This window comes from Peromyscus maniculatus, chromosome 6 (assembly GCF_049852395.1).
Source record: "Peromyscus maniculatus bairdii isolate BWxNUB_F1_BW_parent chromosome 6, HU_Pman_BW_mat_3.1, whole genome shotgun sequence".
NCBI classification, from domain to species: Eukaryota; Metazoa; Chordata; class Mammalia; order Rodentia; family Cricetidae; genus Peromyscus; species Peromyscus maniculatus.
In genome coordinates this window covers 42,449,981-42,473,338 of record NC_134857.1, presented here as the reverse complement: position 1 = coordinate 42,473,338, position 23,358 = coordinate 42,449,981, and positions in this window count along the sequence as shown.

Genomic DNA, 23,358 nt, shown 5'->3' with positions numbered 1-23,358 from the left:
GCAGGGGTGGTTTGAAGGATGGTTCGGAAGGTCCCCCTGGCTCACCACCCTCATCTCTACCCTTATAGGGCCCCTTCTGATTTTATTGCTCCTTCTGACGCTCGGGCCCTACATCCTAAACAGACTTGTCCAATTTATCAGGGAACGTGTTTCTATAGTTCAGACCTTGGTATTGACCCAACAATACCAACGACTCAACTAGGTGGGAATGGAGCCACATCCCTATTCTTCCCCATGAATGGAGGATTCCATGCCCTGAGATAAGAAAATGGGGGAATGAAAGACCCCAGCACACTAGCTTAGCCTAACGCCATTTCAAGTAAGGTCTGAAAAGCGCGGGGTGTCTACGGCCGGCCTCCTGGCCCCAGAAAAGGGTACTAAAGGTCAGAAAAACAACTTGGAGCCAGACAGCAGGCATGTCAAGCTCGGGGAAAAACCACGAGCTGCCCTGAGTTTGAACCCGGCCTCATTTGAATCGTCCAATCAGAACCCTGTAAACCATGAGCTGCCCTGAGTTTGAACCCGCCCTCCTCGTGCTCCTGCTGCCCGACCCTATAAACACCCCCCCCCCCCCCCCCCGCTCCAGCCCGTGGGCGCGCCAGTCTCTTGAGCTTCTTGAGGGACTGCGTTGCCCCGGGTACCTGTGTTCCTGAATAAAGCCTCTTGCTGTTTGCATCTGACTCGTGGTCTCGGTGTGATCTCTGGGAAGTATAGACCACTGCCTCCCAGAGTCAGCAGAGAGCATGGTGTACAGGACTAGCTGTAAACATACTGCCACCATATTGGGAAGCTGAGGTGGGTGGAGTCAGCAGTCACGGCTGCCACTTTTTGTACTAGACATGCATTTTAACAATTTAAAATCTCTCCTGGCCAGAGAAAGATTATAGATTTACAATAAGACAGATTCAGATGAAATAAAGCTCTAAACTGTTTACAATGTGTACAAAAATGTACATAGACTTGGAAGAGAGAAGAAAATAAATGTAGTTATATAAAGAAATAGTTTTAAAAAATAAAGTCTTTAAAGAGATAGTAAAGGTAATACAAAAACTAAGCCATGTAAAGATGATTGTCACCCAGAGGGTCTGATTATATTATCTTTGGGATTTTTAACTGCAGAGAGACTTTTGATTATAAAAACTGCTGAGTTGAATCAATATGTATATTTTAAAGATATCTTGATTTCAAAATTTATGTCTAAGGATATGTTGCTTTGAAAAAGAGGTTCTGCTTTTGTTTTCACAGAAGATGAGAAACTATAGATTGCTTCTAGGCTAATATGGTTTGATCAAGGAAGAACCTCTGAGAGATCTCCAGATGATCCAACATCCAGAACAACTTCAAGAAAACTAGCTCAAAGAATATAGTGTCACAGACTATTCCAGTCAGGACTTGACCAAAATTCTTAATTTTCTCAGGATCCCCATAAGACTACCAGTGCCCTCTATCAACAGGAAGTAGCCTAGAACAGGACACCTATATTCCCAAAGAATAGATTATGGATATTTGTCTTTGTTAGAGATTGGTTACAAATTGTTATTGGTCATAGTCAATATTTTTCTAAAAGAAATAAGGGGAATAGAATACAGACATGATAGGATGAAAGGGTAGATTATTGAATCTACTTTTAAAGAGCAAGTTGTTTAAAATGTTTTATATTGCTATAATTTTTAGTTTATTGATACAAATTTAAAGTTAATCTTGTTATACTGAATGTATATTTCTACTTTTTAAAAGATATTATGTTTGTGCAACTCATTTGAAATTGTAACATATAATTAAGAAATACAGATTAATAATTAGTCATCCATTATAATCAAACTTGTTTTATTAGGTATGTTTTCAAGATCAAGCAGAGATATATTATAGGTAGACAGGTCATCTTCAAACACTTCAAAGACCTACAGAATATGGCATTTACAATGTTTTAAAAACTTAGACTTTTCTGGACAATGAGACATGTCTGCTCTTGGCAGCACCAACTACTTCAAGGAGAATGATGGGCATTAAATAAACTCATTATGGAGTTTGCTTTTTGTGGCAAAATTTAGCCACTGTGCAAAAAAAAGTGCCCTTGTGTCAACTGATTGACAGTATGTTGTATAAACTGGAAATTCATGACACTAGGAAGGTGACCACTGAACTTTGCAAGGGAAGATGGTCCTTCAGGTTCCTGCTTTGCAAAAGAAACTGCCAGACATCCTACAGTACACAGAGAGAAGTGACTGAGAGACTAGGCCTATAGGCTGAAGATGGATGTTCCAATGTTTCAGAAGAACTTTGGGTGACTGTCCAGGCAGTCAGCTGTCTCTGTCATTCTAGTTTTTTGGAAGTTGCTTACAATGCTGTACCTGTTTACTTAGGTAATATTATATCCTTCTGGGGTCTTTGGTGTAGTTGAAAACTAGGTAATTATAATTATAATTTTCCTTGGTTATGATAAAAGATAAATTAGGTTTGAAATTTTGGACTCACAAATATAGGATAGATGATAGAACGTTTTCTTTAATTTTACAAAATACCAATATTCTTGATATGGTAACTGTAATTCTTGCTTGACAACTGTTTTGTTATATGTAATTTTACTATGTTAAAGCTAAAACCTTCCTTTTTGATTAGACAGAAAAGGGGAAGTGCTGAGGAGACCCTGCTGGCTGCCACCAGGAGAAGCAAGATGTAAAGTACCAGTAAGCCACAAGCCATGTGACAAAGTATAGGTTTATAGAAATGGGTTAATTTAACATGTAAGAGCTAGCTAGCAAGAAGCCTGAGCCATTAGGCCATATAGTTTATAAATAATATAACTCTGTATGTTTATTGGGGTCTGAGTGGCTGCAGGACCAGGCATGACACAGGAAAACATCCAGCTGCAGAAGGTTGTAGTTATGAGAGCAAATTATGCAGACACTTCAGTGTGCAAATTTTCATTACAGAAGAGACCGACATACTTTACTAAAGTAATTAACCAGGTCTTACAATCTTATTTTATAGAGGAGAAAAATGAGTTTAAAGAGCTGATGGCCCTGTTTGGGATAACCAAAGCTTTATAGGCAGCTATAAATAAAAGGAAATGGTGTTTCTGTGCATACTGGGTATACCCACATGGGCACATGGCATAGTTTGCATCCCTTGGTTTCCCTTGGCTTTAGGTTTTGAAGTAGCATATTATCTGGTCCTCTGTGTATATGTTATGGCTGTTAGCTTGGTGTTTTTGTGGGACTCCTAACAGTGGGAGTGGGTGTATTTCTGAGTCCTTTGCCTGCTCTTGAGAGTCTTCTTCCTATTGGGTTGCCTTGGCCAGCTTTGACATAAGGGCTTTTGCCTTGTCTTATTGTATTGTTTTGTCCTGTTTGGCTATTGTCTCTTGGAGGCATGCTTTTTTCTGAAGAGGAAATGGAGGAAGAATTTGGGTTTGGGGCCTGAGTAAGGGGAAGCTGAGAGGAGTATAGGGAGGGGAAATGTGATCACATTATATGAGAGAAGAATCTATTTTCAATTTTTAAAAAAGGCTATTGTCATACTGAATCTCCTGACACTACTCGGTGCTAATGCAAAACCTCTGCTCTGAGCTCAAGGGGAATACGAGATATTTAATGATGAAACCATTATGAGTAGCCATGGCCTGGGAACATGAATCCAGGTTATCCACAATTCCATGCTCCAACATAGTAATAGTTTCATAGTAACAGAATAGTGAAAATTCTAAGTCAAGACACTTTAAAGGCATATTACAGTAAGAGGAGGAAATCTCTACTTTGGGTCTCAAATGCAAGCTGATGGCATTCTTTGCTTTTGGGTTTGTAGAAACTACAGATCCATTTAGCAGGCTTTACTTGCTTCCCCTGCCAGTCACAGTATATTGGGTGAAACATGTTAAGTGGGCAATGAATGACTATTAAGAGGCTAAAGATAGCATAAGATAAGAGTATCTGCAACATTCTGATTACTCACAATCACGGACATTCTAGTCAGTTTATCTTGCATAATTTTTAACATAGTTAGTAATATTTTTTCCCTAGGAACTTCTGTTCACATTGAGAAAATGACATTCTAATTACTTCTAATTATTTGTGTTTATTCTTATTTATCTCATTTAAGAATTCACTCACTCACCCAAGCCCAGAAAGCTAAAATTCTATGGTGCTACTTAAAGGCAAACTTAGCCTTTTAAACTCCTGAGAGAAGAATGTGTACTGGAGAAGATCAAATGAAACATGAATAAGAAAAGCTAAGTTGAGTGTATAATATTGACTGATGATCTTGTAGCTTAGAGACTGCCTGTTTAAACAGTTGAAATTTAGAAATCAAAAGACACTAGCCATATTTAGCTATTAGTTACCAAAACATGTCATGAGATGGTTATCACTAAACACTTTTTGTAACCTGTAAGTGTGAACATTTAAAAATTAAGCCAGCCAGGCACTGATACCATCTGCTGGAGTCCAAATCTGCCTTGCAGTATCAATTACAACACCCATCAGTGGATGTGTAATTTGCTTCTTGCTCCCTGGGGTAAAAATAACTCAGTTGACTTTTTTTTTCCAGAAAATCATAAATACCATAAAAACAATCCGTGGTACATTAAACGCATGCAAAGGGCCACCTGTGAAAGGCAACCTGGTGGGTTGCTTCCTGTGCCATTCCTGGTAATTGTTTTAGCATTCTAGTTTCTATAGATTCACTAGAAGAAAAGTTTTGAACTCCATAAAATGTACTTAGAGCTGGGACCCTGTGGTCTTTCTCTTATCTACTTTAGTATGTCCATTGTTGTCCTTGTTCAGCTCATGTTTTGGCAGCCATGTTGGTGAGACTTTATGGGTGTAGCTTCTGACATTACTAGAGCTACAAGCAACTAAGGAATGCTGATGGAGTGAGTATTAGTCTTCCCCGGGGAAGAGCACACTATCTGGCAATCCAATTCCTAATGATCAGTTTTGAAAACATGCCTATGAGTAACATTATACAGACTGAGCAGGGTATATTTAAAAATACACACACACACACACACACACACACACACACACACACACACACACACACACACCAATTAATGGGGGGGGGTGACCCTGAGTTTGAAAGAGAGTAGAATATATGAAAGGGCTTTGAGAGAAGAAAGAAAATGGAGAAATGATGTAATTATAGTCTCAAAAAATAAAAGAAACAATAAGGCGAAAAGACAAGTAATTTATAGCCAAGTCTATTTCTATTTTCTTTTCTTATTAGGAGATAAAAAAATCATTTAAGAATGAAGAAAATTTTATTGGTGATAGTGCTGAATGCTTAAAATTTAGGAATTGGATATATCTTCATTCAGAGATGATTTTGAAATATTTATAATCTGAAATACTTTTCTCAATCGAGGAAATGCTAATTTTTTAAAACTCACATTGAAACACACAAATGTGGAATTATTAGGTATGTATTCAAAGACTACTTATCTTCATTTTAGCTTATACCCAGCAACAGCCTTGGCGACCACAAGGGGGCAGAAGAGGAGAAAGAATTCTCTAAGTCATGAACACTATCAGAATGTTTTTTATTTTGTTTTATTTTATCTCCTTTCTAGGAATACTAAACTTGCTCAAGACTCTAGTAAACGTTTTGATTATAATTATCTAACAGTATAACATGTAGAAAACAGATCTGTTGATTTCCAATATATTAATACAGGGTAGATGACTGCATATAACACATTCTGAAAAAAAAGTGGAAGACAACTGTGAATTGAGGTCTAGTCAAAAATAAACAAATAGGATTAAAGTAGTATATTATACTACAAATACCTCAGCCAAAATTAAATATAAAATAAATTTTTTTGTTTTTTTGTTTTTTTTTTTTAATCCTCTGTTGAAGTAACTCAGAAGGATGATTACTAGTCCTCCAGGGCTGTGGGAAAACTCCCTGGGTACCTGTGCTTAGTGGCTTGGATTAGGTAGGTTTTTTGTTTTGGTTTGGTTTGTTTTGGTTTGGTTCTCTCCTCCTCCCAAAGAAAGAAATGTTCACTTGAGACTAAGAAATTTAAAAACAAAAACAAACAAACAAAAAAACCTATAGGATACCCACGAAAAGTGGTTTACTACTCCCTGTGATATACTATCCAACTTTACAAATCCAGTTTTTTAAATAAACATGAGTGCCAGTCCCCTAAGGCAGGCACATGCTGTCCTTCAGTGAGTCTTTAGCAAACTTTGAAAAGAGGCAGTCACAGCACTTTGTCTGGGTTCAGCAGAGACGCTCTTCAGTGAACATCCGACATGAAGAACTCTACATTCTGCAGAAGCCAAACTCCAAACAATTTAGCTCTAACCCAAGCTCCTTTACTTTTAGTCAGCTCTAAATAGTGTCTGGTGAGGGTAGGGTGGAGCAAGACACAGTTACTACATAGAGCAATCCTTTTAAAAGGCCAGTGGAGGTCATCCAGAGCGGAAACAGAATTGCGGGCATCTCAGTGAGTCGACCAGTGGTTTAACACTAAGTGTCAATTCCTTCAGACCTTAAAATATCTAAGAAACATGCGCCTAAGAAGCGTCACCTTGTGATCCTTGCTGACTCCGTGGTTTGGCATTTACCTAGTTAACATTTCTAACTGCTGTGTTCGCCACCATGTGGGGATGCCTTGGAATTGTCCCTATAGGTCCTCACCTGTCCTCCAGGCTCGCCTCCTCTGAAAGGAGACCTGGATCTGCTTTAGAAGATTCCTATAAGGTTCTTTCATGTGTGCAGCCGAACTACTTGTGTGTTTTGTTTCACGATGCAGAAAGCTCAGTCTGTCCTGCTTCAGGATCTGTAGCCTTGGCAAAACCGCATTGTATAACTATTAACTCCTCCAGTGGCAGATCATATTTTAAATTATGAGAAATTATTATGAGGGAAATGAAGTGAAACCAATCAACTAGTGACTCTTCAAATAAAAAGACTGAAAGTACTTGTGTTTTATCGTATCACACAACAAATCCCATCTCTGTCCCCCTGAAATTACCCTAATTTTATTCACAGGAAGTTTTGTTTGTTTGTTATTTGTTTCCCTTAAGTGAACTTTACAACAACATTCAGCGTTCCCATGAAATATCTGGAATCTTACAGAGTGTGTGTACTTCCCTTTTCTTTACAGGAAGCTAAAAACTTCAGAGTTCAAAAGGCTGGGAAGAAAAACAACACATTAAAAACCATTCTAGAAAATTTACTGCTGAAAATGGCTTTCAGCAGAATAGCAGATATCCAAGATAAAAATAGATGGGTCAGTTTTTGTTTTATGCTCTTTAAATATTTTAAAAATTCTAACTGTATAGAAATCCATTGATATGTATAGAATTTGGGTCTAGTTTCTTTTGCTGTTATTTTGTTCTTAATTTGCAACTTATTTACAATAAAGACTTTATAAAATTTATTATAAAAATCTTGCAAATAAAAAAAAATCACACATTCAAATTAACCAGACCCAATGCCTTCAAAAAAGTTTTAACAAAATTTTAAAAAGTAAAAAAAAGAAAAGAAAAATTGTTTTTTACATCCTTGTATATACCTCAGTTACCTGTCCTGAGTGGATGTAGGCAGAGATACAATTCCTTGGTATGCTGGCTTCTTGGTGATCAATTTCTTTCTTTCCTTCTTCTCCTTCTCTTCCTCCTCCCCCTCCTCTTCCTCCTCCTCCTCCTCCTCCTCCTTCTTCTTCTTCTGTTCTTCAAGACAGAGTTTCTCGGTGTCGTTTTGGTGCCTGTCCTTTATCTCACTCTGTAGACCAGGCTGGCCTTGAACTCAGAGATCCATCCACCTGGCTCTGGCTCCTGAGTGCTGGGATTAAAGGCATGTGTCACCACTGCCTGGCTTTGGTGATCGATTTCTTAGTGCTGCTGCAAGACTGAAAAGCTATGTGCCTGTGAGAACCTCCCCAAATAAACCTTATAGATGATCCCATAATGTAGTTTCTGTCTTTTCTAGCTTGTAAGATCTAAAATGGAAAACAGTAACAATGGAACTTCTGTTAGCTCTAAAGGCACCTCCATACCCAAGTCTGGTTACCATAGCACAGAAACAAGGCTGGAGAGGCAAGTGAGGGCCCCATGTAAATGTGCATCTCAGGTTAGGCCTGGGGGCTGGCTGTGGTACAGGTGGGCTAGACCCATGGAGACTCACCAGAATGAACCAGCACCCAGGATGTGCAAAGCAGGTTAACCCTGGAATTTGGATATAGCAGTGACTGGGATAAGCTGCAGCAGTCTCAGGCTGTGCTGTGCTATAGGATATGTGACTAGGAGGAAGCAGGGCTGAGCATTCTGGACTGATGTGAAAGTTGTACAATCAGGGCCAGTCCTGTAGACTCCAAATAGTGAGTACAGGGCTTAACAGTCCTGGCTGACCGTTGGCTAGGCCTGAATGATGAATATGGAACAGACAGGATGTCTTCAGGCAGACTTCTATTATTGTTTGCTTGCACTTCAATCGGGAGTTGGTTCCCACCCTCTTCAAATTTGCTAAGGTTTTTATTCATATTCTCTTTAAACTGTGTAGATCCTTTGTGTGGTGGTAATCTAATTGTACTGAATTATTATTTTGATTGTATGTTAATAAATAAAGTTGTCTGGGAGTCAGAGCTATTAGAGCCATAGCACGAGTGTGGCGGTGGTGGCACACGCCTTTAATCCCATAGATATCTGTGTGTTCAGGGTCAGAGCTATTAGAGCCATAGCAAGAGTGTGGCGGTGGTGGCACACGCCTTTAATCCCATAAGATCTCTGTGTGTTCAGGGATACAGTCAGCATTGGAGACATATGCCTTTAAGACCTAGGGGGCTGTACATTCAGACAGTGACGAGGCAGTCATGTGTTTGGGTTTACAACCAATGAGAAGGCAGAACAACATACTATAAAAAAACGAACCGACAGGAAGTAGGTCTCTTTTCGCGAAGCTGGGACAGCAGGAGGAAGGGTGAGATTTTAGCTCTGAGCTCTGATTTCTCGGCTTTCTCTTTTACATTGTTTCTGTGTTTCTTATTTAATAAGACGGTTGGTTACATCTACATCTGGCGCCCAACGTGACAAGAATCCATTAAAAACTGCTTGGCTTGGCGGCAGATCCACTTTCCCCCAAGGGTGGCAGGCGGCCTGCAGCAGCGGCGGTGGCGGCGGTGGCACGTGGCGGCCGACGGCGATCAGCTTCTTAGTCCGAGCAGCGGCCTCTTAGCCTGGGTCTAGTTCTGCTTGACCTCAGGCTGGACTATCGGTGAGCTGCTTGCTTAAATCCTGCTTGCTTAAAGCCGGTGCTACAAACAACTCAGACCTGCCCTGCCGAACAGGGCCCTGCCTGTAAAGCCAACGCACGTGGTCGGAGCTTAAGGAAGTCAGACCCAAGCCTTGACTCGGCACAAGAGGGAACACGTGGCTGCATTTAAACTTTAGCCAGCTACGCTTTCTTGTTCTCTCTCTCTCTCTCTCTCTCTCTCTCTCTCTCTCTTTCTCTTTGGATTTACACCTGGGACACTAGGTGGCTGCTTTGAAAATCCCCTCGAATTTCTACTGTTCTACGCAGATTTGGTAAGTCATAATATATCAGATATTTTAAAGGAAACTATCTAAAAGAGAATTTTTTTCCACATTAAAAAACAAATGGGTTTTATGTGTACATTGGAAGAAAATTGGTTTTTGTTCGAAATTTTAGGCAGTCTGGCAATGGAACAACTATATAATATTAGCATTGGTGGAATTATGCACCTTATCACTATAATAATCCACATTTTAATATTTAAAAAGATAGTCAATTTAAGTGCCAGGATAACAGCTTTAGAAGAACTTGTTAAACCTGTAAAAATTCAGACAGAAGAAATTAACAGTGAAGTTGTTTCAAGTCGGGATCATAAGGTTGCAGAAAGAAAGCCTATTTTCACACAGTCACCCTTAATTTATCCTGTAACTGTACAGCAGATGCCTGATCAAATGGCTACACAAAATACTTGGGCTCCAATTGAAATGTTGGATTTAAAAAGGTTTAAGGAGGCAATAGTATCTTATGGCATGCATTCCCCATATGTAAAGCAAATGTTAAACACTTGGTCAACATATAATAGGATAGTACCACAGGACTGGCGGGACCTTGCACAAGGTGTTCTGGAACCCAGCCAGAGACTTCAATTTCTGACTTGGTTTAAGGAGGAGGCTAAAAACATAGAAAAACAATGGAGGGATAAAAGAGTACAAGATTGCCAGGATCAGCTTATGGGCGAAGGCCAATATGCTTCAGCACAAACACAATGTTTATATGATGTCCAAACCCTAATTTTATGTCGAACGGCAGCCTTGAATGCATGGGACAGAGTTGAGGAACCAGGAAAAAAATCTGAGTCATTTACAAAGGTGATGCAAGGCCCAAAAGAGTCTTTTACAGATTTTTTACAAAGACTGGCTTCAGCAGTAAAGAGAATGGTCTCGGATTCAGAAGCTAGTAAGGCAATAATTGAATCTTTGGCCTTTGAGAATGTGAATGCAGCATGCAAAAGAATAATCAGGCCATTAAGGGCAAGATCTGCACCTATGGAAGTTTGGATTAGAGAAACAATTAATGTTGAAGCTGATGAGCATGATGATACATGGGTAGGAGAAGTAATTTCAAAAGGTTTGAGGAGTGTTAGATGTTTTGGATGTGGAAAGCAAGGACATTTGAAAAGGGACTGTAGACAGGTCATTCCCAGAAACAATGTTTCTTCAAGGAACAATGGCAACAGAATGCCCCTTCCTTCTGGAGTATGCAGAAGGTGTGGTAAGGGAAAACACTGGACCAACGAATGTAGATCAACAAAGGACAGACAGGGTAATCCTTTGCCTCAGTCTTCGGGAAACTCCCTGAGGGGCCTCAGGCAGGCCCCCAGTGCAAATCCAGTTCAAACCTTTCCTGCAGCCATAGAGGAAATGCCTGCTCTGGAGAGCGATTAAATAACCAAATGCCTATTGGAATAAATCATGCTAGTCAGGATGATGAAACAGAGAGAATAGAAAATTCAGGAGAAAACATAAAGAAAATTTTTTGGCAAACTTCTATTAATGAACAAAGACCAAAATTAACGATAAAAATAAATGGTGTTTTGTTGTCTGGTCTGGTAGACACAGGTGTGGACGTTACCATAATTGCACCAGAATTTTGGCATCCAACTTGGCCTCTTCAGGAGGTAAACGTTCAACTGTTAGGAATTGGGACATTATCTCAGGTGAAACAGAGTGCAAGATGGCTCGAATGTATAGGTCCAGAAGGACAGAGAGGAAAATTAAAACCATATGTGGCTAACATAACTATGAACCTGTGGGGTCGAGACTTGTTGCAACAATGGAATACTCAGATTAACATCCCTCCAATCTCAGAAACAAATCATAAACTAGCACATGTTACTGAGAGAAATATTAGAAGATATTGTTCTAATGAGTGGTCACCAGCCATCCATATTATACAAGAACAGGGCACAATAACTGATGATCTTCCAAAGACACCAACAGCTCTACCTTTAAAATGGTTAACAGACAAGCCTGTATGGGTCCAGCAATGGCCTTTAACAACAGAGAAACTCCAGGCTTTAGAAGAGCTGGTAGAAGAACAGTTAAATGCTCAGCATATTGAAGAATCAACCAGCCCTTGGAATTCTCCTGTATTTGTTATTAAAAAGAAATCTGGTAAATGGAGAATGGTAACAGACCTTAGAGCAATTAACAAAGTAATTCAGCCAATGGGCTCTCTACAATCTGGGATGCCTTTGCCTACTCTGTTACCAAAAGGATGGCCTCTCATAGTTATTGATTTAAAAGACTGTTTCTTTTCAATACCCTTACAAGAAAAAGACAAAGAAAGATTTGCTTTTACAGTGCCTACTTATAATAATTCTCAACCGGTTAAAAGATTTCACTGGAGGGTCCTCCCACAGGGAATGTTGAATAGACCAACTCTGTGCCAATATTTTGTACAACAGCCATTGGAAGTGATACGTAAAAAATTTCCTAAATCTATAATTTATCATTATATGGACGATATTTTACTAGCTGACTCAAATGCAGATACTTTAGAAATAATATTTGAAGAAGTAAAGAAAATTTTGCCTTGCTGGGGATTACAAATTGCTCCTGAAAAGATACAAAGAGGAGATTCTATTAATTATTTAGGATATAAAATAGAGCTACAAAAAATTAGACCCCAAAAGGTGCAAATTTGGAGAGATAGACTACAGACTCTTAATGACTTTCAAAGATTATTTGGAGATATTTCTCATCTACGAACTATTGTTGGGGTAAAAAATGATGAACTGACTAATTTGTTCAAAACCTTAGAAGGTGACAAGGACTTAAATAGTCCAAGAGAATTATCACCTGAAGCTGAGAAAGAATTAGCCTTGGTAGAAAAGAAAGTGCATGAAGGACACGTGAATCGTATTGATCCAAAGCTGGATTGCATTTTGGTTATTTTACCTTCTAGGCGTTCTCCTACTGGAATATTAATGCAGAGGGAAGATATTATATTGGAATGGATATTTTTACCAAATAAACCAAATAAAAAATTAAAAACTTATGTGGAAAAAATCTCTGACTTGATTTACAAAGGAAAACTGAGACTTCGTCAATTAGCAGGCATAGACCCAGCAGAAATTGTCGTACCATTAACTAAGGAGGACATTGAAAAATTATGGACAGAAAGTGAACCTTGGCAAAGAGCTTGCAGTAATTTTTTGGGAGAAATTAACAGCAAATATCCAAAAAGCAATAGAATTGATCTTATAAAGAGAGCTGATTGGATCTTGCCTCGAATTGTACGGCAAAAACCCATATCTGGAGTTCGTACATTTTATACAGATGCCAACAAAGAAGGAAAGGCAGGTTACAAATCAGAAAATTTAAGTAAAGTGGTTCAAAGTCCGTATAATTCAGTTCAAAAATCAGAATTGTATGCTATTCTGTTGGTATTAATGGATTTTTCAGAACCTCTCAACATAGTAACTGACTCTCAGTATGCTGAAAGAGTGGTGTTACATATTGAGACTGCAGAATTTATCCCTGATGCTTCAGAATTAACTTCACTATTTATTCAATTACAAGATACAATCAGGAAAAGGAATCATCCTTTATATATAACTCACATTCGATCCCATACTGGTCTGCCAGGCCCTCTAGCACAAGGCAATGATGAGATTGATAAATTATTGATAGGAAATGTGCTGGAGGCCTCAGAATTTCATAAAAAACATCACGTCAATAGTAAAGGTTTAAAAAAGGATTTTTCCATAACCTGGCAACAAGCCAAAGAAATAGTAAAGAAATGTCCTACTTGTTCCTTCTACAATCAGACGCCATTACCAGCAGGATGTAACCCAAAGGGTACTCAGAGAAATGAGATCTGGCAGATGGACGTGTTTCACTTTGCAGAATTTGGAAAATTGAAATATGTACACCACATTATCGATACTTATTCAGGATTTCAATGGGCAACTGCTTTGAGTTCTGAAAAAGCTGAATCTGTAATCACTCATTTGCTAGAAGTTATGGCCATCATGGGTATACCTGCACAAATCAAAACTGACAATGCTCCATCATATGTCTCTGTTAAAATGAAACAGTTTTTTGCTTATTACAATATAAAGCATATTACAGGCATACCACATAATCCTACAGGTCAAGCAGTTATAGAAAGATCAAACAGAACTCTAAAGGATATGCTAAATAAACAGAAATGGGTAACAAAAACCCCCAGAAATAGACTGCATAATGCTCTTCTAACTTTGAATTTTCTGAATGCCAATGAGAAAGGAACAACAGCTGCAGAGAGACATTGGATAATAGAAAAAACTACAGAATTAAATCAGCCTATATACTTTAAGGATGTGCTGACCTCAGAATGGAAACCAGGGTATGTATTACATTGGGGACGAGGTTTTGCTTTTGTTTCTACAGGAGAAGATAAGCTGTGGGTACCGTCAAAATTGATAAAGGTTCGATTTGAACAAGAGAGACCTCTTAATTGAGGAGGTGATAGTTCATTAACCAGCATGAACATCCAATTTAAACTAACTGGTATCAATAACACATGCCTTTTCATTTAATCAGATAATAACTTGTCAAAAGGAAACATCCCCAAAATTAGTCTTGGGGAAAGGTTTTTGTTTTTGTCTTTTAGGAGAATGAAGGTTAAGGAATCTGAAGAACACTGGACAAATGAGACAACTGAAGAAAAGGGACAAATCATCTATCCCAAGAAACAGAATGAAACGGTGTATGGGTATATATTATCTAAAAAATTTTATGTCTTCCTAAATGTTTGTTTCTGCTTTTCTCTAAAGATTTAACACTATTGGTTTTCTAATAGTCCCAGTTCAATTAAAATTTAAAGCTGACTTTGGAGTTGGAGAATGGCTCTCTCCTTCTTTAAACTCAAGCATGTTGTTAAAAGGAAAATGCAAACTCCCTGTATCATGCCAGAATAAGAGCCATCTTCTGCTATGGTACAGGACAAAAGCAAAATTAATTAAGGGACTATTCCATTACTAATCTCAACTCTTTGATTCTATTCTGCTTCTTTAAACTTTTCTTAAAGTATAAATTTTATATCAAAATTTACAAGATTAATATATATATATATATACATTTTAAACTTTGTTAAGATATGAATGGTCACATAGAGTACTAACAAATTCTAGAAAAAAGGCTAGCTGCATATATATGTTTTTGTGTTCGAGTCTCTTATCAGTTTTCTGCAGGAAATCACGGCAAGGCCTAATATCAACTGAAGTCTCCAGAAAGAAGATGGGGCCCCACAACAACAACAATTCCACGTGGACAATAATAATATCATTAAGCTGACAAACATCATCCATAGATCAGCTTTGAACTACAAGGTGCTCAGAGCAATTTTGAGATGACTAGCTGAGATGATCCAGTCTCAAAGACTACTTGAATAAGGACTTGAGATAACCCCTGAACTTTGGCATTATACACAGACTGGATAATGAAGGATATAGTTACCTCTCCTAGAATTTGACAATTAACCTAAAATTTTTCTTTCAGGATAAAGAAAACTTCGCCCATACCCAGCAGGAAGCAATTTTAAGAATACGACGCCCACATTCCCAAAGAGGTGGTGTGGGGCAGGTGGTTTTTTGGTCTTTTTAATGAGTTTTGGGTCTGGGATAATTTTCAGTGTTTAGGGGGGTTGGTTACAAGTTATTGTCAAGGGTTAGGAAAAAGGCTAAGCAAAGGAGATTAGATTTAAGGTTCTTGTTTAAAAAAAAAAGAAAAAGAAAAAGAAAGAAAGAAAAGAAAAAGACAATTACTAATTTTAAATACTTTACATTGGATTGGATTGTTTTATATTGTATACAAATTTGAAACTGATATTGTTAGAAAACGCTATATGTATATTTCTAATTGTATTTATACCATTCATTTAACAATGTAATGCAAATTTCTGATCCTTGAATGTTATTATTATCAACTATTAGGATATAAAGAAATGAAAGTTAGGGACGACTTCCCTTCTGGACCAGAGGTGAGTGCCTGGGTCCAGCCAGGACCCCATCCCTGGCCACCAGCCACTCCTGAGAGGCCTGCCCAACTTGGCACCAGGTTCGGGCCACCGGGCAGCTCCCCTTCTAGCCCCACCGGGAGGGATCCCCATTTCCAAGCCCCCGGCAGCCCCTGCAGTCTCCGCGCCCTGCCCCCACGCCCATCTGCCCAAGACCCCACCCACTTCCTGAGACTTAGAGACCGGCCCCCAGCTCCCAGCCTGCCCCTGACGACTTCCCTTCTGGACCAGAGGTGAGTGCCTGGGTCCAGCCAGGACCCCATCCCTGGCCACCAGCCATCCCGGGAGGACCTGCCCAGCTTGGCGCCGGGTTCTGGCCTCTGGGCAGCTCCCCTTCTAGCCCCACCGGGAGGGATCCCCATTTCCAAGCCCCCGGCAGCCCCTGCAGTCTCCGCGCCCTGCCCCCACGCCCATCTGCCAAGACCCCACCCACTTCCTGAGACTTAGAGACCGGCCCCCAGCTCCCAGCCTGCCCCCGACGACTTCCCTTCTTGACCAGAGGTGAGTACCCGGGTCCAACCCGGATCCCATTCCTGGCCACCAGCCACTCCTGAGAGGCCTGCCCAGCTTGGCGCCGGGTTCTGGCCACCGGGCAGCTCCCCTTCTAGCCCCACCGGGAGCGATCCCCATTTCCAAGCCCCCGGCAGCCCCTGCAGTCTCCGCGCCCTGCCCCCACGTCCATCTGCCCAAGACCCCACCCACTTCCTGAGACTTAGAGACCGGCCCCCAGCTCCCAGCCTACCCCCGACAACTTCCCTTCTGGACCAGAGGTGAGTGCCTGGGTCTAGCCCGGACCCCATCCCTGGCCACCAGCCACCCTGGGAGGACCTGCCCAGCTTGGCGCCGGGTTCTGGCCACCGGGCAGCTCCCCTTCTAGCCCCACCGGGAGGGATCCCCATTTCCAAGCCCCTGGCAGCCCCTGCAGTCTCTGCGCCCTGCCCCCACGCCCATCTGCCCAAGACCCCACCCACTTCCTGAGACTTAGAGACCGGCCCCCAGCTCCCAGCCTGCCCCTGACGACTTCCCTTCTGGACCAGAGGTGAGTGCCTGGGTCCAGCCAGGACCCCATCCCTGGCCACCAGCCACTCCTGAGAGGCCTGCCCAACTTGGCACCAGGTTCGGGCCACCGGGCAGCTCCCCTTCTAGCCCCACCGGGAGGGATCCCCATTTCCAAGCCCCGGGCAGCCCCTGCAGTCTCCGCGCCCTGCCCCCACGCCCATCTGCCCAAGACCCCACCCACTTCCTGAGACTTAGAGACCGGCCCCCAGCTCCCAGCCTGCCCCTGACGACTTCCCTTCTGGACCAGAGGTGAGTGCCTGGGTCCAGCCAGGACCCCATCCCTGGCCACCAGCCACTCCTGAGAGGCCTGCCCAACTTGGCACCAGGTTCGGGCCACCGGGCAGCTCCCCTTCTAGCCCCACCGGGAGCGATCCCCATTTCCAAGCCCCCGGCAGCCCCTGCAGTCTCCGCGCCCTGCCCCCACGCCCATCTGCCCAAGACCCCACCCACTTCCTGAGACTTAGAGACCGGCCCCCAGCTCCCAGCCTGCCCCTGACGACTTCCCTTCTGGACCAGAGGTGAGTGCCTGGGTCCAGCCAGGACCCCATCCCTGGCCACCAGCCACCCCGGGAGGACCTGCCCAGCTTGGCGCCGGGTTCTGGCCTCTGGGCAGCTCCCCTTCTAGCCCCACCGGGAGGGATCCCCATTTCCAAGCCCCCGGCAGCCCCTGCAGTCTCCGCGCCCTGCCCCCACGCCCATCTGCCAAGACCCCACCCACTTCCTGAGACTTAGAGACCGGCCCCCAGCTCCCAGCCTGCCCCCGACGACTTCCCTTCTTGACCAGAGGTGAGTACCCGGGTCCAACCCGGATCCCATTCCTGGCCACCAGCCACTCCTGAGAGGCCTGCCCAGCTTGGCGCCGGGTTCTGGCCACCGGGCAGCTCCCCTTCTAGCCCCACCGGGAGCGATCCCCATTTCCAAGCCCCCGGCAGCCCCTGCAGTCTCCGCGCCCTGCCCCCACGTCCATCTGCCCAAGACCCCACCCACTTCCTGAGACTTAGAGACCGGCCCCCAGCTCCCAGCCTACCCCCGACAACTTCCCTTCTGGACCAGAGGTGAGTGCCTGGGTCTAGCCCGGACCCCATCCCTGGCCACCAGCCACCCTGGGAGGACCTGCCCAGCTTGGCGTCGGGTTCTGGCCACCGGGCAGCTCCCCTTCTAGCCCCACCGGGAGGGATCCCCATTTCCAAGCCCCTGGCAGCCCCTGCAGTCTCTGCGCCCTGCCCCCACGCCCATCTGCCCAAGACCCCACCCACTTCCTGAGACTTAGAGACCGGCCCCCAGCTCCCAGCCTGCCCCTGACGACTTCCCTTCTGGACCAGAGGTGAGTGCCTGGGTCCAGCCAGGACCCCATCCCTGGCCACCAGCCACTCCTGAGAGGCCTGTCCAACTTGGCACCAGGTTCGGGCCACCGGGCAGCTCCCCTTCTAGCCCCACCGGGAGGGATCCCCATTTCCAAGCCCCAGGCAGCCCCTGCAGTCTCCGCGCCCTGCCCCCACGCCCATCTGCCCAAGACCCCACCCACTTCCTGAGACTTAGAGACCGGCCCCCAGCTCCCAGCCTGTCCCCGACTGCCATTCTGGACCAGAGCCTGCCCCTGACTTCCCTTCTGGACCAAAGAGTTGGACAAGAGAACTGCCTTTTGGACAAGAGAGAGAGTCTTCCTGAGTCTGTCAGCTCTTTGTGAAACAAGTCCACTGATAAGACCAAGAAGGAATCACAAGGAGATGGGCAGACGTCAAAGCAGAAGTACATACAGCAAAATGAAGAGCAATACAGCATCACCAGAACCTAGCTCGCCTCCAACATCTAGACCTGAACACCAAAAATTGGAAGAAGCAGAAGAAAGTAGCCTTATTAGTAACTTCATGAAGAAGGTAGAGGCTTGTGTAGAGGAAAAGACAAGAAAATTGGAAGAACGCTGTAAACAACTAGAGGAAAGGGCAAACAAATTAGAAGAAAACAATAAAGTCCTGGAAGAAAACATTAAAATCCTAGAAGAAAACAATAAAGCACTGAAAGAAAATCATGAAAAAGCAATGAAACAAACAAAGGAAACAGTCCAAGATCTGAAAAGGGAAATTGAAAAAATGAAAAAGACGCAAACAGAGGGAATGCTGGAAATAGAAAACCTGAGTAAAAGATCAGGAACTTCGGATGCAAGTATAACCAATAGAATGCAAGAGATGGAAGAGAGGATTTCTGGCATTGAAGATACAGTAGAAGAAATAGTTCCATCAGTCGAAGGAAACACTAAAGCCAACAAAGTCATGAACCAAAATGTCCAAGAAATCTGGGACACCATAAAAAGACCAAACTTACGAATTATAGGGATAGAAGAAGGTGAAGAATACCAACTCAAAGGCACAGAAAATATATTCAACAAAATTATAGAAGAAAACTTTCCCAACCTAAAGAAGGAAATGCCTATGAAGATACAAGAAGCCTATAGAACACCAAACAGACTAGACCCCCAAAAAAAGTCCCCTCGACACATAATAATTAAACAACTAAATGTACAGAATAAAGAAAGAATATTAAGAGCAGCCAAGGAAAAAGGCCAAGTGACCTATAAAGGTAAACCCATCAGAATAACACCCGATTTCTCAATGGAGACTTTGAAAGCCAGAAGGACCTGGACAGATGTAATGCAGACACTAAGAGACCATGGATGTCAGCCCAGACTAATATACCCAGCAAAACTTTCAATCATCATAGACGGAAGGAACAAGACATTCGAAGACAAAGCCAGATTTAAACAATACCTATCCACAAACCCAGCCCTACAGAAAGCACTAGAAGGAAAATTCCAACCGAGGGAAGTCAGATACACACTTGAAAACACAGGCAATAGATAAAGCCACAACAGTAAACCCCAAAGAAGAGAAGTACACACACACTACCACCAAAAATAACAGAGATGAAGAATCACTGGTCATTAATATCCCTTAATATCAACGGACTTAATTCACCTATAAAAAGACATAGACTTACAGAATGGATACGAAAGCAGGACCCATCCTTCTGCTGCATACAAGAAACACATCTCAAATTCAAAGATAGACACTACCTAAGAATAAAAGGCTGGGAAAAGACTTTTCAATCAAATGGTCTTAAGAAACAAGCAGGGGTAGCCATCCTGATATCCAACAAAATAGACTTCAAACTAAAATCAATCAAAAGAGATCAAGAAGGACATTACATCCTCGTCACAGGAAAGATCGACCAAGATGAAGTTTCAATTCTGAACATATATGCCCCAAACATAAGGGCACCCACATATGTAAAAGAAACATTACTAAAGCTTAAACCACATATAAAACCCCACACATTAATAGTGGGAGATCTCAACACCCCACTTTCACCACTGGACAGATCTCCCAAATCGAAACTTAACAGAGAAATAAAGGACTTAACCGATGTCATGACCCAATTGGACCTAATAGATATCTACAGAACATTCCATCCTAACAAGAAAGAATATACTTTCTTCTCAGCACCCCATGGAACTTTCTCTAAAATCGACCACATACTTGGCCACAAAGCAAATCTCAACAGATACAAAACAATCAGAATAACCTCCTGTGTTCTATCAGATCACCATGGTTTAAAGCTAGATTTCAACAACAACAAAAACTACAGAAAACCTACAACCTCATGGAAACTGAATAATGCTCAACTGAATCACCAATGGGTTAAGGAAGAAATAAAGAAAGAAATTAAAGACTTCCTAGAGATCAATGAAAATGAAGACACCACATACCCAAACTTATGGGACACTATGAAAGCAGTGCTAAGAGGGAAATTCATAGCACTAAATGCCCACATAAAGAAGTTGGAGAAATCGCACACTAGTGAATTAACAGCACATCTGAAAGCTCTAGAACAAGAAGAAGCAAAGTCTCCCAGGAAGAATAGACGCCAGGAAATTATCAAAGTGAGAGGTGAAATTAATAAATTAGAAACTATGAGAATAATACAAAAAATTAATGAAACAAAGAGTTGGTTCTTTGAGAAAATCAACAAGATAGACAAGCCCTTATCCAAACTAACCAAAAGACAGAGAGAGAGAATCCAAATCAACAAAATCAGAAATGAAAAGGGGGACATAACAACAGACATTGAGGAAATCCAGAGAATTATAAGGTCATATTTCAAAAACCTCTACTCCACAAAACTGGAAAACCTAAAAGAAATGGACATTTTTCTCGATAGATACCACATACCTAAGTTTAATCAAGACCAGATAAACTATTTAAATAGTCCAATAACCCCTAAGGAAATAGAAACAGTCATTAAAGGTCTCCCAACCAAAAAAAGCCCAGGACCAGATGGTTTCAGCGCAGAATTCTACCAGATCTTCAAAGAAGAGTTAATACCAATACTCTCTAAATTGTTCCACATAATAGAAACAGAAGGAACATTACCAAACTCCTTCTATGAGGCTACAATTACCCTGATTCCTAAACCAAACAAGGATGCAACAAAGAAAGAGAACTACAGACCGATCTCCCTCATGAACATTGATGCAAAAATACTCAATAAAATACTGGCAAACAGACTCCAAGAACACATCAGAACAATTATCCACCATGATCAAGTAGGCTTCATCCCAGGGATGCAAGGGTGGTTCAACATACGAAAGTCCATTAATGTAATACACCATATAAACAAACTCAAAGAAAAAAACCACATGATCATCTCACTAGATGCAGAAAAGGCATTTGACAAAATCCAACACCCCTTCATGATAAAAGTGTTGGAGCGATCAGGAATACAGGGAACATACCTAAACATAATAAAGGCAATATATAGCAAACCAACAGCCAACATCAAATTAAATGGAGAGAAACTCAAAGCAATTCCACTAAAATCAGGAACGAGACAAGGCTGTCCACTCTCCCCATACTTATTCAATATAGTACTTGAAGTTCTAGCCAGAGCAATAAGACAACATAAGGAGATTAAGGGGATTCAAATTGGAAAGGAAGAAGTCAAGCTTTCCCTATTTGCAGACGACATGATAGTATACTTGAGTGACCCCAAAGATTCCACCCAGGAATTGATAAAGCTTATAAACACCTTCAGCAACATAGCAGGATACAAAATCAACTCAAAAAAATCAGTAGCCCTCCTATATACAATGGACAAAGAAGCTGAGAAGGCAATTAGAGATACTTCACCCTTTACAATAGCCAAAAATGACATAAAATACCTTGGGGTAACACTAACCAAGCAAGTGAAGGACCTATATGACAAGAACTTTAAGTCCCTGAAAAAAGAAATTGAAGAAGATCTCAGAAAATGGAAAGATCTTCCATGCTCATGGATAGGCAGGGTTAACATAGTAAAAATGGCAATCTTACCAAAAGCAATTTACAGATTCAATGCAATCCCCATCAAAATACCAACACAATTCTTCACAGATCTGGAAAGAACAATACTCAACTTCATATGGAAAAACAAAAAACCCAGGATAGCTAAAAGAAACCTGTACAATAAAACAACTTCTGGAGGCATCACAATCCCCGACTTCAAGCTCTACTATAGAGCTACAGTAATAAAAACAGCCTGGTATTGGCATAAAAACCGACATGTGGACCAATGGAATCGAATTGAAGACCCTGACATTAACCCACACACCTATGGACATATAATTTTTGACAAAGAAGCCAAAAGTGTACAATGGAAAAAAGAAAGCATCTTCAACAAATGGTGCTGGCATAACTGGATATCAGCGTGTAGAAGGCTGCAAATAGATCCATATCTGTCACCGTGCACAAAACTTAAGTCCAAGTGGATCAAAGACCTCAACATAAATCCAGCTACTCTGAACCTGCTAGAAGAAAAAGTAGGAAATAGTCTTGAACGCCTTGGCATAGGAGATCACTTCCTAAATATAACACCAGTAGCGCAGACACTGAGACAAACAATCAATCAATGGGACCTCTTGAAACTGAGAAGCTTTTGTAGAGCAAAGGATACGGTCAACAAGGCAAAGCGACAGCTTACAGAATGGGAAAAGATCTTCACCAACCCCACATCTGACAGAGGACTGATATCCAGAATATATAAGGAACTCAAGAAATTAGACATCAAAAGGACCAACAGTCCAATTGAGAAGTGGGCTTTAGAACTAAACAGAGAATTCTCAACAGAGGAATCCCAAATGGCTGAAAGACATTTAAGGAATTGCTCAACTTCCCTAATCATTAGGGAAATGCAAATCAAGACAACTCTGAGATACCACCTTACGCCTGTCAGAGTGGCTAAGATCAAAAACACTGAAGACACTTTATGCTGGAGAGGATGTGGAACTAGGGGAACTCTCCTCCACTGCTGGTGGGAATGCAAGCTTGTACAACCACTTTGGAAATCAATATGGCGCTTTCTTAGAAAATTGGGAATCAATCTCCCCCAAGATCCAGCTATACCACTCCTGGGCATATACCCAAGAAATGCTCAATCATACCACAAGAGCACTTGCTCAGCTATGTTCATATCAGCATTGTTTGTAATAGCCAAAACCTGGAAACAACCTAGATGCCCTTCAACTGAAGAATGGATAAATAAATTGTGGCACATATACACAATGGAATACTACTCAGCAGAGAAAAACAACGACATCACACGGTTTGCAGGCAAATGGATGGATCTAGAAAAAATCATCCTGAGTGAGGTAACCCAGACTCAGAAAGACAAATATGGTATGTACTCACTCATAGGAAGATGCTAGATGTGGAACAAGGATGACTAGAC